The 13589-nt window shown below is 35.7% G+C and overlaps 1 protein-coding gene across 1 annotated transcript in view; it reads right to left on the bottom strand.

Moving 5' to 3' along the window:
* Window positions 1-13589, bottom strand: part of LOC126970789 (uncharacterized) — a 60559-nt gene that overhangs the window by 22890 nt on the left and 24080 nt on the right. The gene's annotated exons all lie outside the window — the stretch shown is intronic.

Here is a 13589-nt window from a genome sequence, read left to right as displayed (position 1 = left end):
TTTGTCCGCGATGGACTCCTAAACTAATGAACGGATTTTAATGGGGATTACTTCATGGAGTGCAGTTTAGTCCAACTTGAGAGATAGGATAGTTTTTATTTCGGTTTGGGATCCATAATTATTTTTGTTTTCAATATTTGTATGGACATATTTTTTTATGGGAGAATTTAGTGACGCACGGTTTTACAGTTCCACTGTAAAACAATTTCATTATAACAACAGAGAGAATTTTTTACGAAATAATTGATGTTTTGAAATATTAATGGCATATTCCTATCAAACCGTTTTTTTTTATTATCTACAGAACAACGTCTGTCGGGTGAGTTAGTTTTTATATATATTTCAGCCAAGTGATATGAAAAACGTCATTATCATTATATTTTTATAAATAAATTGTGCGTGTGATAATTATGTCAAACCTTATAGTTTAACCTTCTAAAAGGTTAGGCTTCAAAAAAAAAAACAAAATAAAGATACAAATATATTAAGACTTAAGAGGCTTAAACATTCTTGATTGTGTAAGCAGAAAAGCTAATAATCGAATTAGTGTACTTAAGCTTTGGAAAGTAATTTAAATTAACTACATAGTTATCTAATTCATGCTTAATTAGATTAAATTTAATGATATTATTGATGCAATGCAATTTATTGATGAATAATGATTTCATTCAGTTGCAGGTAATGTAACCTATCATCATCGCGTGCTATAAAAGTAAATGAATGCATTGAAAAACAGATTTTTCTAAGTTTTTTTGAAAACTAACAGGTGAACGTTAATTCTTAATATATTTCATTGCTTTCTTTACTAAATTTTATAAATATTAAAAAATATGAAAAAGTTGCAACACGCTGTATACTGTGTGCGTTCCCGACACCCGGCGATACTTACTTGCTTCTAAACATCTGCTCGCCTTATTTGTGATGTCCATCGAAATGTTTTAAACATTTATATACGAGTATTGTAATACTTGTTAGACGTTGAGAAAGTTGTCTTGCTCTGATAATGTTACATGATAAAAATAATGTAATTCTAATTCTACTGTAACAAACAATACTGAAATTTTTTTCGCATAAATCAAATCAAAAGCATTTTAAGTTTATAGGTAAATCATATTTTCATACAGCTCATTTGGAAGGCACATTTCCTTAGAGAAGAATGAGCAAGAAACTAATAATGAGAAGGTATTATATCTTCTTTCTGGGATGGAGTTAAAAACTAAAAGTACCGGTTACCGAATACCTCCTAACAGACATTGCCGCCCTTTCGAGCCAATGTGTAATAAAGATGATTTCAGAAAACAGATCAAAGAAAGAAAGAGTTTCTTGCGCCGCTTCTTATCTCTAATTCAAATTTAAATTTTGCCTATAATGGCCTTTGAAACTAAAAGTAGACTAGTAAGTGGTTTGGTACTTTCTGTCATATTTATTTTTTCAGGGATTCGGATTGGACAGAGTGGGAAATTTGTCTTCAGTAATTGCGCAACCCGCGTCGGCAAGAAAGCGAGTAAGTATCATCTATTTTCAGGCTCAAGAAACTTACAACAGTTCCCGTGTTAATGAAAGAGACACGAGTATTATTAGTGGATCGCTGCCTGTTCTCACGTTTGGAAAAGAATCTCTTCACTAAGTTGTCGCAGTGACAAGAGCTGTCAAAGAGAACGACTCCCAGTGATAATATTATAACTAACAGTTCTATAAACAGTTAATATTACATTGATTACAGTATACGTTGGATCGTTGTTGTACTTATTATTTTTCAAATCACATGCTTTAACTAAAAAATCATAAACCCCCCTCGGTATACTAAATTATAACCTTAACCATCGGTTACTATTACTCCAAATAACATCATTTTTGTTTCCAAGTAGAAAAGAAAAATACATCGGGTTGTCTTAATTATTTTTCAGTCCTCAATTATTATTAACTAATTATTATTTTAACCTTTAAATACGACTAGTACGCCTTGGTCACCCACTTTGACAACATGATCAAGGTCGATTGCATGTTTTACCGCCTTAAGCACTTCGTTTTTGTTTTTTTTAAATAAGGAACGAGACGTGCATCACGTTCAGCTGATGGTAATTGATACGCCCTGCCCATTACAATGCAGTGCCGTTCAGGATTCTTGAAAAACCCAAATATTCTGAACGGCACTACAATCGCGCTCGTCACCTTGAGACGTAAAATGTTAAGTCTCATTTGCTCAGTAGCTACACTAGCTACAGCGCCCTTCAGAACGAAACAGTAATGTTTACACATTACTGCATCACGGCAGAAATAGGCGCCGTTATGGTACCCAAATCTAGCCGGCATCCGGTGCAAAGGAACCTCCCACAAGCGAGTAGAAAGTAGATTACATAACGCGAAGAAGACGTCGATTATTGAATATGGAAATGATTTGAAAGCTATTATGTATACATGCGTGCATATTTTTGATAAGTCCATCAGTTGATGCTGCTTAGGTGGATACCTCTACGTTGCATTCTTCAGCCGTGAAGCAATAATGTGCAAGCATATACAACAACAATATAGTGCAGATTAGATACCCTTAGATGTCGGACCTAGTGTATTACTGAGCTGATGAGTTTTAACGTCTTGTACCAAAGTGACAAGCGAAATATTGGGTTGAATTAGAAGTCCTGATCGGCACTGCATTGTCATACCATAAAGGAACGTCTTTCTAACACCAGCAACCAACAGAAACTTGTTATACCTACTACTCTCTTAAGTCGCGTCAGTAAGTCTTTTCTCGGGCGATGTATGAATATGCTTTTAAAACATGATCGCAGAAAATATTCCCAACAAACATCTTAAGAAATTCAAAAGAATTTTTCAAGTTTTTTTTTGTATTAAAGGTAAATAAATAAATTTCTTAATGATACCACAGAATGGGAATGGAGCGACCACACTCAGGCTATCTAATAATAAATTTAGTGTACGATATTTCAGAGAAATCTGAAACGCTTTATATGAGGGTTGGGTTCGTCCTTGAAACACTTGAACTGTAGAGCAAAGCCACACATTCAGATTTCAGACGGTAAGGGCTAAGGATGATATATATATAAGATTGTAGTATGTATAGTGAATGTGGAATTCGGCGGCAGGAATCAAGTCTGCGAAACACTCTTTGTGATAAACGCGGTAGAATACCCGAAAAGAAGTGACGTCTCATCGCAAGTTATCTCTGTGTATAAAGCACAAAAACGGTAAAAAAATAGGTACAGACATCCATAATATATCGTTGGAAAGGTCTTGATGAGAAAAGCATATAATTGTTTCGAGTTTGGGTTTTCAGGTGGTCGGAATCAAAAGCTATTCAGGTTAAACCATTTCAAATAGAGTAACATTAAAATATGGTTTGTTCACAAGAACGGGCTACTAGTAATGTGTGAAATTACTGGGCAAATTAGACTTAACATCTTATGTCTCAAGGTGACGAGCGCAATTGTAGTGCCGCTCAAATTTTTTTTTCAAATGGCTTGAGCGGCACTGCATTGTAATGGGAAGGGCGTATCAATTACCATCAGCTGAACGTCCTGATCGTCTCGTCCCTTATTTTCATAAAAAAAATAGTCGTATATAATATGTAGATATACTCTTTTTATGTTAGTTGAAAAGGGCGTTAATATTTCCTTATGATTACTCAGTATCATTAAACCCGCGCTGTTTTTAGGGCAAATTTCTTAGTTGGGATATATCTATACGAAATGATAATAAAAAAAGGGAATAAGTGTATCAGCCTTCTTAACGCTCCGTTGACCGTAAAGTCATAGGGCACGCGCCAACACCACACCATGTGGCTGATAAGGCACCGACCATAGCATTGTGAAATAAAAAAGTAAAACACTGGTGCCACGCGCTGTTGTTTTTTTTATATCCGCGTGCGTAGGTATTATTGTTTATATCAATACTTTTAAGTATTGGTGTAAACACAGTATTTGCATTTTTATTTTAAAGACTGGGACTTTGTTACTTGAGCCTAAGAGAGGTTTTTCTTGTCTAACGACTATATTAAAAAATGACTCAATTACTAGTAAAAATTTAAGGATTAATTACACAAATCATAGAAGTGAGGGTTATCGCTTTAAAAACATAACAAATTGCTTAGATTTGCAAGAGCGACATCTCAAGTCAATTTCCTAATATGAAAATATTGGGGATGAGCAGGTTATCAAATATAAAGTAGATCCTGTAGATGAAGCCATAACCTGAGAGTTGAACAAAGCTTACATTATTTAATGACGATACGTCACTCGAACGAATGGCTCAGTTGGAAAGAGCGCTCGCACGGAACGCGAGAGGCCGTGGTTTCGGTAATTGATACCCCCTACCCATTATAATGCAGTGCCGCTCAGGATTTTTGAAAAACCCACAAATTCTGAGCGGCACGACAATTGCACTTGTCACCTTGAGACATAAGATGTTAAGTCTCTTTTGCACAGTAATTCCACTAGCTACGGCGCCCTTCAGACCGAAATACAGTTATGTTTACACATTACTACTTCACGGCAGAAATAGGCGCCGTTGTGGTACCCATAATCTAACAGGCATCCTGTGTAAAGGAGCCTCCCACTGGTACGTGGATGCTTGCAGACCTTGCAAGCTTTCTGGGCGGCCCAAATGACGCTGGGCTTCTTGTATGGGCTAGTGTCTTAGCCATGCCCGCGTCGAACGTATATCTATCGCTATAGATATAAATGTTCGAGCACTTTTTGCCTAAAGTGTTGGGAAAACCTTGCCTTTAGTACCTTATGACTATTATTATTGTATTCATAGGGTTTTATAGGGGAAAATATTTATAAATGGGCTGTTGTTATATTATGTATTGTACAAGAGTTAAGGAAAACACGTAATTCATTCGATTACACGCAGGCGTAAACTATAAATAGATCGGTCATGCATCAATAACGTTCCAAATTGTAATCTTTTTCCGTATATCTTTTTGGATACAACAATTAAATAATAATAATAAGCCATTTTATTTTTATTTAAGCCGTACTAAAAATAATTACCGTTTGAAAAACCAAGAACCTTAAGCTATAAAGTATAAACTATGAAATGTCTCTTAGTTCGGCGTGCCGATTGGCAAAGGCCTCCTCCAACGATTTCTACTCTTTTCTGTTTTTTTTTATAGAATAGGAGGACAAACGAGCGTACGGGTCACCTGTTGTTAAGTGATCACCGCCGCCCACAATCTCTTGCAACACCAGAGGAATCACAGGAGCGTTGCCGGCCTTTAAGGAAGGTGTACGCGCTTTTTTTGAAGGTACCCATGTCGTATCGTCCCGGAAACACCGCACAAGGAAGTTCATTCCATAGCTTTGTAGTACGTGGAAGAAAGCTCCTTGTAAACCGCACTGTGGAGGACCGCCACACATCCAGATGGTGGGGGTGATATCCTAACTTGTGGCGTGTTGTGCGAAGGTGGAATTCGGCGGCAGGAATCAGGTTGAACAGCTCTTCGGAACAAATGTTTTGGGCAACTCTGCTCCAGTTAGGTTCTGCTGTCAATTTTATTTCATCTTCCCACCTGATTACTGTAGTTCAAACTGTTATGCCTTCATTGTCAATCTGCTTTCAAGCAAATCAGTTTGAATCGCACATAGATGTTCAATTTAAGCGGTAGCTTTGACAATTACAAAGAATTAATACATTGCTATGAATCACCTGACTGCTACCAGTTACCGGCAGCTCAATGAGCCCTGTTGACCTTGACAATTAATCGTTTAAGGCTCTGACATTTAGATGAACGTTGGCAGCTGCGGTGTACATCGGCAATTTGTTTCAGTGCAGATGTTTCTAGCCAACGATCGAGCCCTTTGACATTTTCCTTTTTTCACTTAGAATTTTCTGGAATGACGGTTATAAACGATCATAATAAATAACCTATTCTTAGAGGTAAATTTTTCTTTCTGGCTGAAATTAATACCGCTGAGATTTGTAAGTCTACATGCAGAATGGATCTAAAGCCCAACCTCACGGCTTAGCGTAAGGGCGATATTTCACCGAGACACCATGGCTACATGGTGGCGCGACATGTTAGGATAGGTTTTGCCAGTGGAGGCTCCTTTGCACAGGAAGCCGGCTAGATTATGGATACCACAACGGCGCCTATTTATGCCGTGAAGCAGTAATGTGTGAACATTACTTTGGTCGGTTTGAAGGGCGCCGTAGCTAGTGAAATTACTGGGCAAATGAGACTTAACATCTTATGTCTCAAGGTGACGAGCGCAATTGTCGTGCCGCTCAGAATTTTTGGGTTTTTCAAGAATCCTGAGCGGCACTGCATTGTAATGGGTAGGGCGTATCAATTACCATCAGCTGAACGTCCTGCTCGCCCCGTCCCTTATTTTCATAAAAAAAAATGTTCCTACAGAGCTGTATGGTGTCTCACTCACTCGGCCGCCGGTGACGCTTCCACCTTAATGTATGCAACACGTTTGCACTGTTGTGATTTGTTTTTTAATTTCGTTTGTTAATTGCATACGATGGATAATTTAGATACAGAAAGGTTTCTATCGAAATTCAAAGTAGACCATCAATTTAGGATAACTCTTCATCAGATGATTCCGATAGAGATTTAAAAATGAAACGCTCAGGCTAAATAAGGATGAACGCATCACTGTTTCTTTTTTCTCGTGAACTTTCTTTTTCTACTTACATACAACAGTACTAGTGCTATCTCTTTGAGGTAAATTTTGGTACTGGCTCATTGTGATGTGGCGACTCTGGTGTCTAGTTTGGTAGCTTACGCACACCACGGTGGCGCGACTGGTTGCGCCGCCATGGAGTACCGGTGAAATACAGCCCTTAGGGGCTATACACGTCGTTAATAATATTTAGAATATTATGGATTTCCGCAAATTAATGCCTAATTCAGTACACGTTTTGGCGGAGTTTAGAACTCAAATTACCTCGAATTTTAATTATTATTATAAAATTACAAAAATAAAAAAAATATTTAGGGTAACTCGATCTATACAGCAAAGGCAACAATTTTGAGCAAGAAAGCTGAAAAAGTATTGAGAAGGTAAGTACATAGGGTTCGGCGACGCAACAAGTTGATCCGTTGTCTCTCACCACGTTGCCCTCAGGTCTATCTTCGAAAAAGTATAAGTTAATTCAACTCTTTTTAAAATTCAGCTACGCTCCTGTCATTCCTAGGTGTATCAAGAGAGTACGTCCCGCAGTAACCACATAAACAGGTGGTATGTTTGCTCGTTTATCGTCTTCTTGCATAAAAAAAAATGGTACGCAACGGAAGCGCTACGGTATGATCCAAGACTCATGAAAGTATGTAAAAAGCTCTCAAGACTCGACAATCACGTCATCTACGACAATAACGGCGGTAATTACAAAACAAATACAACACGTGCGCATACCGAGAGAATGATTATGTTCTTATGCGAACTCCTAATGTGGATTGCTCACAGCACAAAGAACATTCCTATTATTACTAGAATGTAGAACGTAAGCCGCTGGAAATGGTTACGTGTTTCGTTTTTTACCAGACTATCTTTAGATTTTAATTGGTCTATCATTTTGTTAACGTGATTGGTGTTAAGTAAATAAGTGTCGTATATTGAGCACCAGTTTATTTATTTATTTACTTATTTGGAGTAAAATAGAGAACAATTATTTAAATAAAACACTTTTAAAGGATTAAAAAGCGTGTAATTGTAACGGTTTTACATTAGATGTTTGCGTAAAAGTTACATTTTTATTTTAGTTAACCCGACGTTTCAAGACCTTTCCAGATCGCGTTTTCAGGGGGACTGGAGATGAAGTGAGTCACAGAAAGTATTTGTCATAGTTATCATTATGAAGTTTAGCGCCATTTATTTCCTCGGAGGTGGTATTTGCACAGATGGTTTTTGACAAAATTTACTGACAGTGTTCTCTTCTTTTTTGGTATGTGTAGTTATGGGTTTTAGGGTTTTTTTATCCAATGTAAAACCGTTACAATTACACGCGATTTAACCCTTTAAAAGTGTTTTATTTAAATGTGTAACAACTCGCTTTAATCAAAGAAAATACTAAGAACAATTATTATCTAATATCTAGGTGCATATAAATGGAATATAATATATTAAGCTAAATCAATTGTTGCTCAGAAATTTCTCATTAAGATTTAAAGTTTCTAATGTGACAAGAACAGTATGATTAACTATTAATTTTAAATTTTAACAATTACTTAGAGAGAATATTATAAAAGCAACTAATTTTTCAGAATTTATAAGCTTCATTATAGATCATGTATTGTACTAATTCTTTTTTTGTTTTGTTGTTGGACCTGAATAGAGATAAAATTATTTAATTTTTATACATCTTGCTCTGATGACGTCATGTTCATTTTTTATTCTATCCACTATAGGGGTGAAATCTTTAAAAATCCCTCCAAAGTTGAAGTTCGTGTCCTTAGCGGGTTAGGCTAAATAAACAGCGTCAGTTAGTCGGGATACGTAATTTTATACCTTTAGCCAGGAACGGTCTTCTGAATCCAGCCCTGACCCGCCGGTAGTAAAATATATTTGCCGTAGACAGTTCGCAACAAAAGCCTTGCTAGTTGAATGAAACTAAGACTAAGAGAATATATAATGAAAATGGTCTTTGTTTGAGGCTCGATCACGCCCAAACCACTGATCGTATCGACACGAAACTACCACCATTCGATGCGAAATTTTTCCTAGATGGCTACTTATTGTTTTGATTGTATTTGTAATAAGATGAATGAAAATGAATTTATTTTCTTTTAAAAATCGCCCAGCGAGCGGGCGGGAAGGTGCAAACTTATATGTAAAATAGACAAAATACGCTTGATTACCAATTACTTTTTAGACACCTTCTCGATTATGGACCTGATGGTTAGTTTGACTGTGCTGTTTACAATCTTAGCCTCGTGATTGGGGCCTTGTACATGTCCGTTCGTCTTCTTACTCCAATCAGCCCAGACCATCTCGGAACTCTACCAGCCTTTTCAAATGGAGATCAGGGGTATTGTGCCTATTGTTCGACCACATTCCTGCATTCTATAAGCACGAAATTATAACACTAGAAATAAGGGAATGCTTGTAACTAATTCTAGTAGGGTTCATAAGATACATAATACCTTCAACGGTATACACTTTTATAATAAAGTCGTATAAGTATGTATTATTATATCAATAAAATTTCACAAAATAACACCAATCTCTAAAACCTTGTAGATTACTTATCTGAAATATTTATCCGACAAAGACAAGTTGATTGCTCCACGCATTTTTAAGATATTTAAAGTGTTTTTTTGTATTCTTACTTTGGTATAGAAAGGGTAAAGTTGCTCAAATAAAAGAAAAGATAAGCTGAGGTCAGAATACTTAGAAATTTCAAGGGTTTTATTTAAATGTCGTACTTCTTACGACGTGTTTGGGAAATAATTATTATGAGAGTGATTTTTATTCAAAGTTATACGGGCCGATTTTTGACTCTATGAAACTATTGGAAAATATCTCTCTACTATTTTGTAAAGTTTTACCTATATTCTAGAGCCAGTGGGAGGCTCCTTTGCATAGGGAGCCGGCTAGATTATGGGTACCACAACGGCGCCTATTTCTGCCGTGAAGCAGTAATATGTAAACATTACTGTGTTTCGGTGTGAAGGGCGCCTTAGCTAGTGAAATTACTGGGCAATCGAGACTTAACATCTTATGTCTCAAAGTGACGGCCGTAGTTGTAGTGCCATTCAGAATGTTTTGTGTATTTCAAGAATGTAATGGCTAGGACGTATATCAGCTGAACGTCCTACTTGTCTCGTCCCTTATTTTCATAAAAAAAGATAAATTAGCATATGACACAGAGTATACAGAGTTTTGTATTTTAAAAATAGTTTTAACTTTTACACTGTGGTCACAATGCCGCGATATGGCGAAGATTGAATATCACTTAGCAAAAAGGTGCCAATATTCATGAACAAACTATAATTAATTTTCATAAATATACTAGATTTTCCGGTACAATAATATTATGCCTAGCAAAGACTTTTCGCAAAGGTACCTAGAGTATGTATAAAATTGTAATAAAAATTGCTTAGCTTTTCGTTTTATTTGTATCTGGTTGGTTTTTATGACATTAAATGATTAAATGTCAAAAAAAGAAACAAATTAGTCGATCATTTTTCCAGCTATTTTTCATTTGTCTTTATTTTTCTTTCATTAAACGGAGCTCTAAATTTTATCAACATTTTTTTGCCCATAAACCTAACGGGGTTTTTCTTGTAATCAAGTATATTGAAATATGATTTAAATATTCTTCTATTGTATTTTGGTTTGAGCTTGGTGGTCTTGTTACCAATGCTTTAAAAGTTTAAATAAATAAAACCTACTCTAACTTAAATTAAAAAAAAAACATTAGAGAAATGTTGTTTCCAGATGTTTTTCAATTGTTTTTTATTCCTCGAAAAGGATTGAGAGTGAGGGAGAGAGGACAAAGATAATAAATTTGTATTTATGTGTAAAGCGATTGGTTAAGTGCCTATGTCTTATCCCAGTTCATTGAACAGAAACACGATCTCAATGATAATTGGCCATAACTCAAAGATGGTGATTATAATTGTAATAAAAAACAGGTGATTTCTGCCACACTCTATTTATTTCACATTCCGACCATTAACTTCTACAACGTATCCAACTATTGAATGCATTATTCATGCGTGTGCTATAAATGACCACGCGCAAGAGTATAACTTTTTATTTTACGTTGTCAGCGGTTGTCAAATATAAATCGCCATATTAGTATTACTCTTTGGTGTTCGCTCTGTCAAAGAATATATCATACATACATGTAGCTCTTTGACAAATAATTTATAAGACTGAATCCCGCAAAACAGCAGTGCAGCCTAGCGAAACTCTCTAAGAATTGTATGAAACGTGCAGTCATTGATAGATTGACAGTTGACGGCTATAATCTTGCAAATAACGGAGATCGATCGAAATCCACTACGTTTTAAGCAACTGTTCGCTTTTAAACTAAGCCGGAACTTCTTCGCCAATCGCTATACTGAAGGTACTAAGTACTACTTTCAAACTTATGTCAAATGACTGCACGTTTCATACTAAACTAAATTTCAAATTTTACTTAGGCAGTCCCGCCTCTTACGTAGTATTTATATCCTCTTTGCAGCAGTATGCTTGTATCATTCAGTTCTGGTCTGAAAAAGGTCCGGGAAAAAAGGGTTTTAATTGAAACAAAAGCCGTCAATCTTTTGAATTATGATCAGTAATCGGTTATTAGTGCATCACTATATCATTGCTATTGCGGACATCAAATTCAAATACAAATATTTTTATTCAAAATAGGATGTGAAATCACTTATTGAAAGTCAAAAAACTACCACCCATTCCAAAATGAATGCCTCTGGCCTGAGAAGAATGGGCGCAACAGACTCAGCGGGATTTTTTTTATAAAAAATATTTCCGGCAAAAATATGTTTTACAATTAAAGTAACATTTACAAAGTAACATTGTACAATTAAAGTTATTATTTAATAGCCTGAGGGCGGTCGCTCCATTCCCAATCTTTGGTATCATTAAGAAAGTCATTTATGTTATAGTAACCTTTACCACACAAACGTTTTTTAACAATTCTTTTGAATAACGTAATACTTTTGCTTTGAACATTTTCTGGGATTTTGTTGTAAAAGCATATACATCGCCCCACAAACATCACTATACAACATGTTGAAATATTTTTTACTGATATCTTGTTATTTTGTATAACACTTTTTACGTCAGAGTGACTTATTATTTAAAGCTATAGACACATTACAAAAAAAATTGATTGGAAATTTACTTTTCCCATATTTGTCATTCATTCCAAATCTTCGAACACTTAGTGTATTATGTATCTCACAATAAATAGTTCAAGAATCGAAGTATTGAAAAAAGTGGTGACCTACCCGCTTCTGGCGTGACTTTGGAATCAAATAGATGGTTCTTTTAATTCAGGACCGATTCTCTATCACCTAATGTGAAGGTTGTGAGTGCCGGCGTACTTACACTTACATGACATAAGTGTTTGGTGGTTACGCTGTGTCACTGTTTTTATTATACGATATGATTCAGAACATACTGTCACACAATGATATGTGGACTGTAAAGCGTCCTACTTAATTATTATTTTCTATAATAGTTTATGGATGAATCAATAAAAATAACGTTAATTCAAGAGTGTATCTTAACAATAATTCAGAGCATTAAAACAAAGTGATTAATAAATCGCGTGTGTAAGACGTAGCTGCTGTCAGGCGTATAAACCTGGCCTATTGTCATTTATTGCCTAACAACAAGAGGCTCAATCAAATAATATTGTCCCTTATTGTTCCGCTTCTACGAAAAGTGTACAATTTCTACGTCCCAGCGTGTTTCCTGTTTTGATTAAATTGACGCAAGGGCCGAGTTGCGGCGATTATCTGCGGTTTACCGACGTCAATAATGTTTTTATTAGTCGTATAGAGACACTAGCATGTCTTGTTGGTTACTTTAATGTATTATCGTTCAAGGAAAAAGTGGTAAGCCATCGCTTTGTAGATGCTTCGAGGGCCCCAGAATTTTTAAGTGGTACTTATTTTTTTTATTAAATTCAGTACAACAACAATTACATTTAAATTTTTCGGCGTTTATTGAATTATCAACATATAAAATCTCCGTAATAAATCGCTCCCTCTGTAGGAGTGTACCGCATTCAGTAGTTTAAATGGCGCGGGGTTCGTCTATAAGCGAAATAGCGGTATTGTCACAACACAGGAACAATTATTAGACAGCTGAAATTCTGACGTAGAGCCGCAACAGTTGTTGCTGTTTTGGCGGAATCCAAAACATAAAAAAACATGTTGTTGCATCTTGTACGATAGTACCTTTTCTTATGCAAGTCCCACTCGTAATTGTCCGGTTTTTGAGCTTATCGCGCTCAGACGGACAGACGCGTAAAACTCTTTGTATAATACCTGATATAGTATGACGATACAAGTAATGTACGAAGGAAACCCTGCGCTGGCCACTTTCAACAAGACATTCACAAGTGTAAATTGTTTATGAATGACCAGTTGAGTTGGTACTTACAAGGACTGAGTTATGTTTGAGTCATAACCTTCGTTGTAACTGACTCAAGTAATTCACAAAGTAGTTTCTCGTATATCTTAATATTATATATAAATTACGTGACACGTTGTTTGTCCGCGATGGACTCCTAAATTAATGAACGGATTTTAATGGGGATTACTTCATGGAGTGCAGTTTAGTCCAACTTGAGAGATAGGATAGTTTTTATTTCGATTTGGGACCCATAATTATTTTTATTTTCAATATTTGTTTTGTATGGAAATATTTTCTATGAGAAAATTTATCGACGCACGGTTGGACAGTTCTGCCGTGAAACAATTTCACTATAACAACAGGGAGCATATTTTATAAAATAATTATTGATGTTATGGAATATTATTGACAATTCATAAAAAAAACAGTATTTTAATTATTATGTTAAGAACAACGTCTGTCGAGTCAGCTAGTATATATATAAGCGGATTTTGGTGTATTTGTAATCGTTTCAATCCAACA

Source organism: Leptidea sinapis, chromosome 22, assembly GCF_905404315.1.
Source record: "Leptidea sinapis chromosome 22, ilLepSina1.1, whole genome shotgun sequence".
In the NCBI taxonomy this organism is placed as follows: domain Eukaryota; kingdom Metazoa; phylum Arthropoda; class Insecta; order Lepidoptera; family Pieridae; genus Leptidea; species Leptidea sinapis.
The sequence above is the reverse complement of the archived record's forward strand: the minus strand, read 5'-3'. Positions and strand labels throughout refer to the sequence as shown.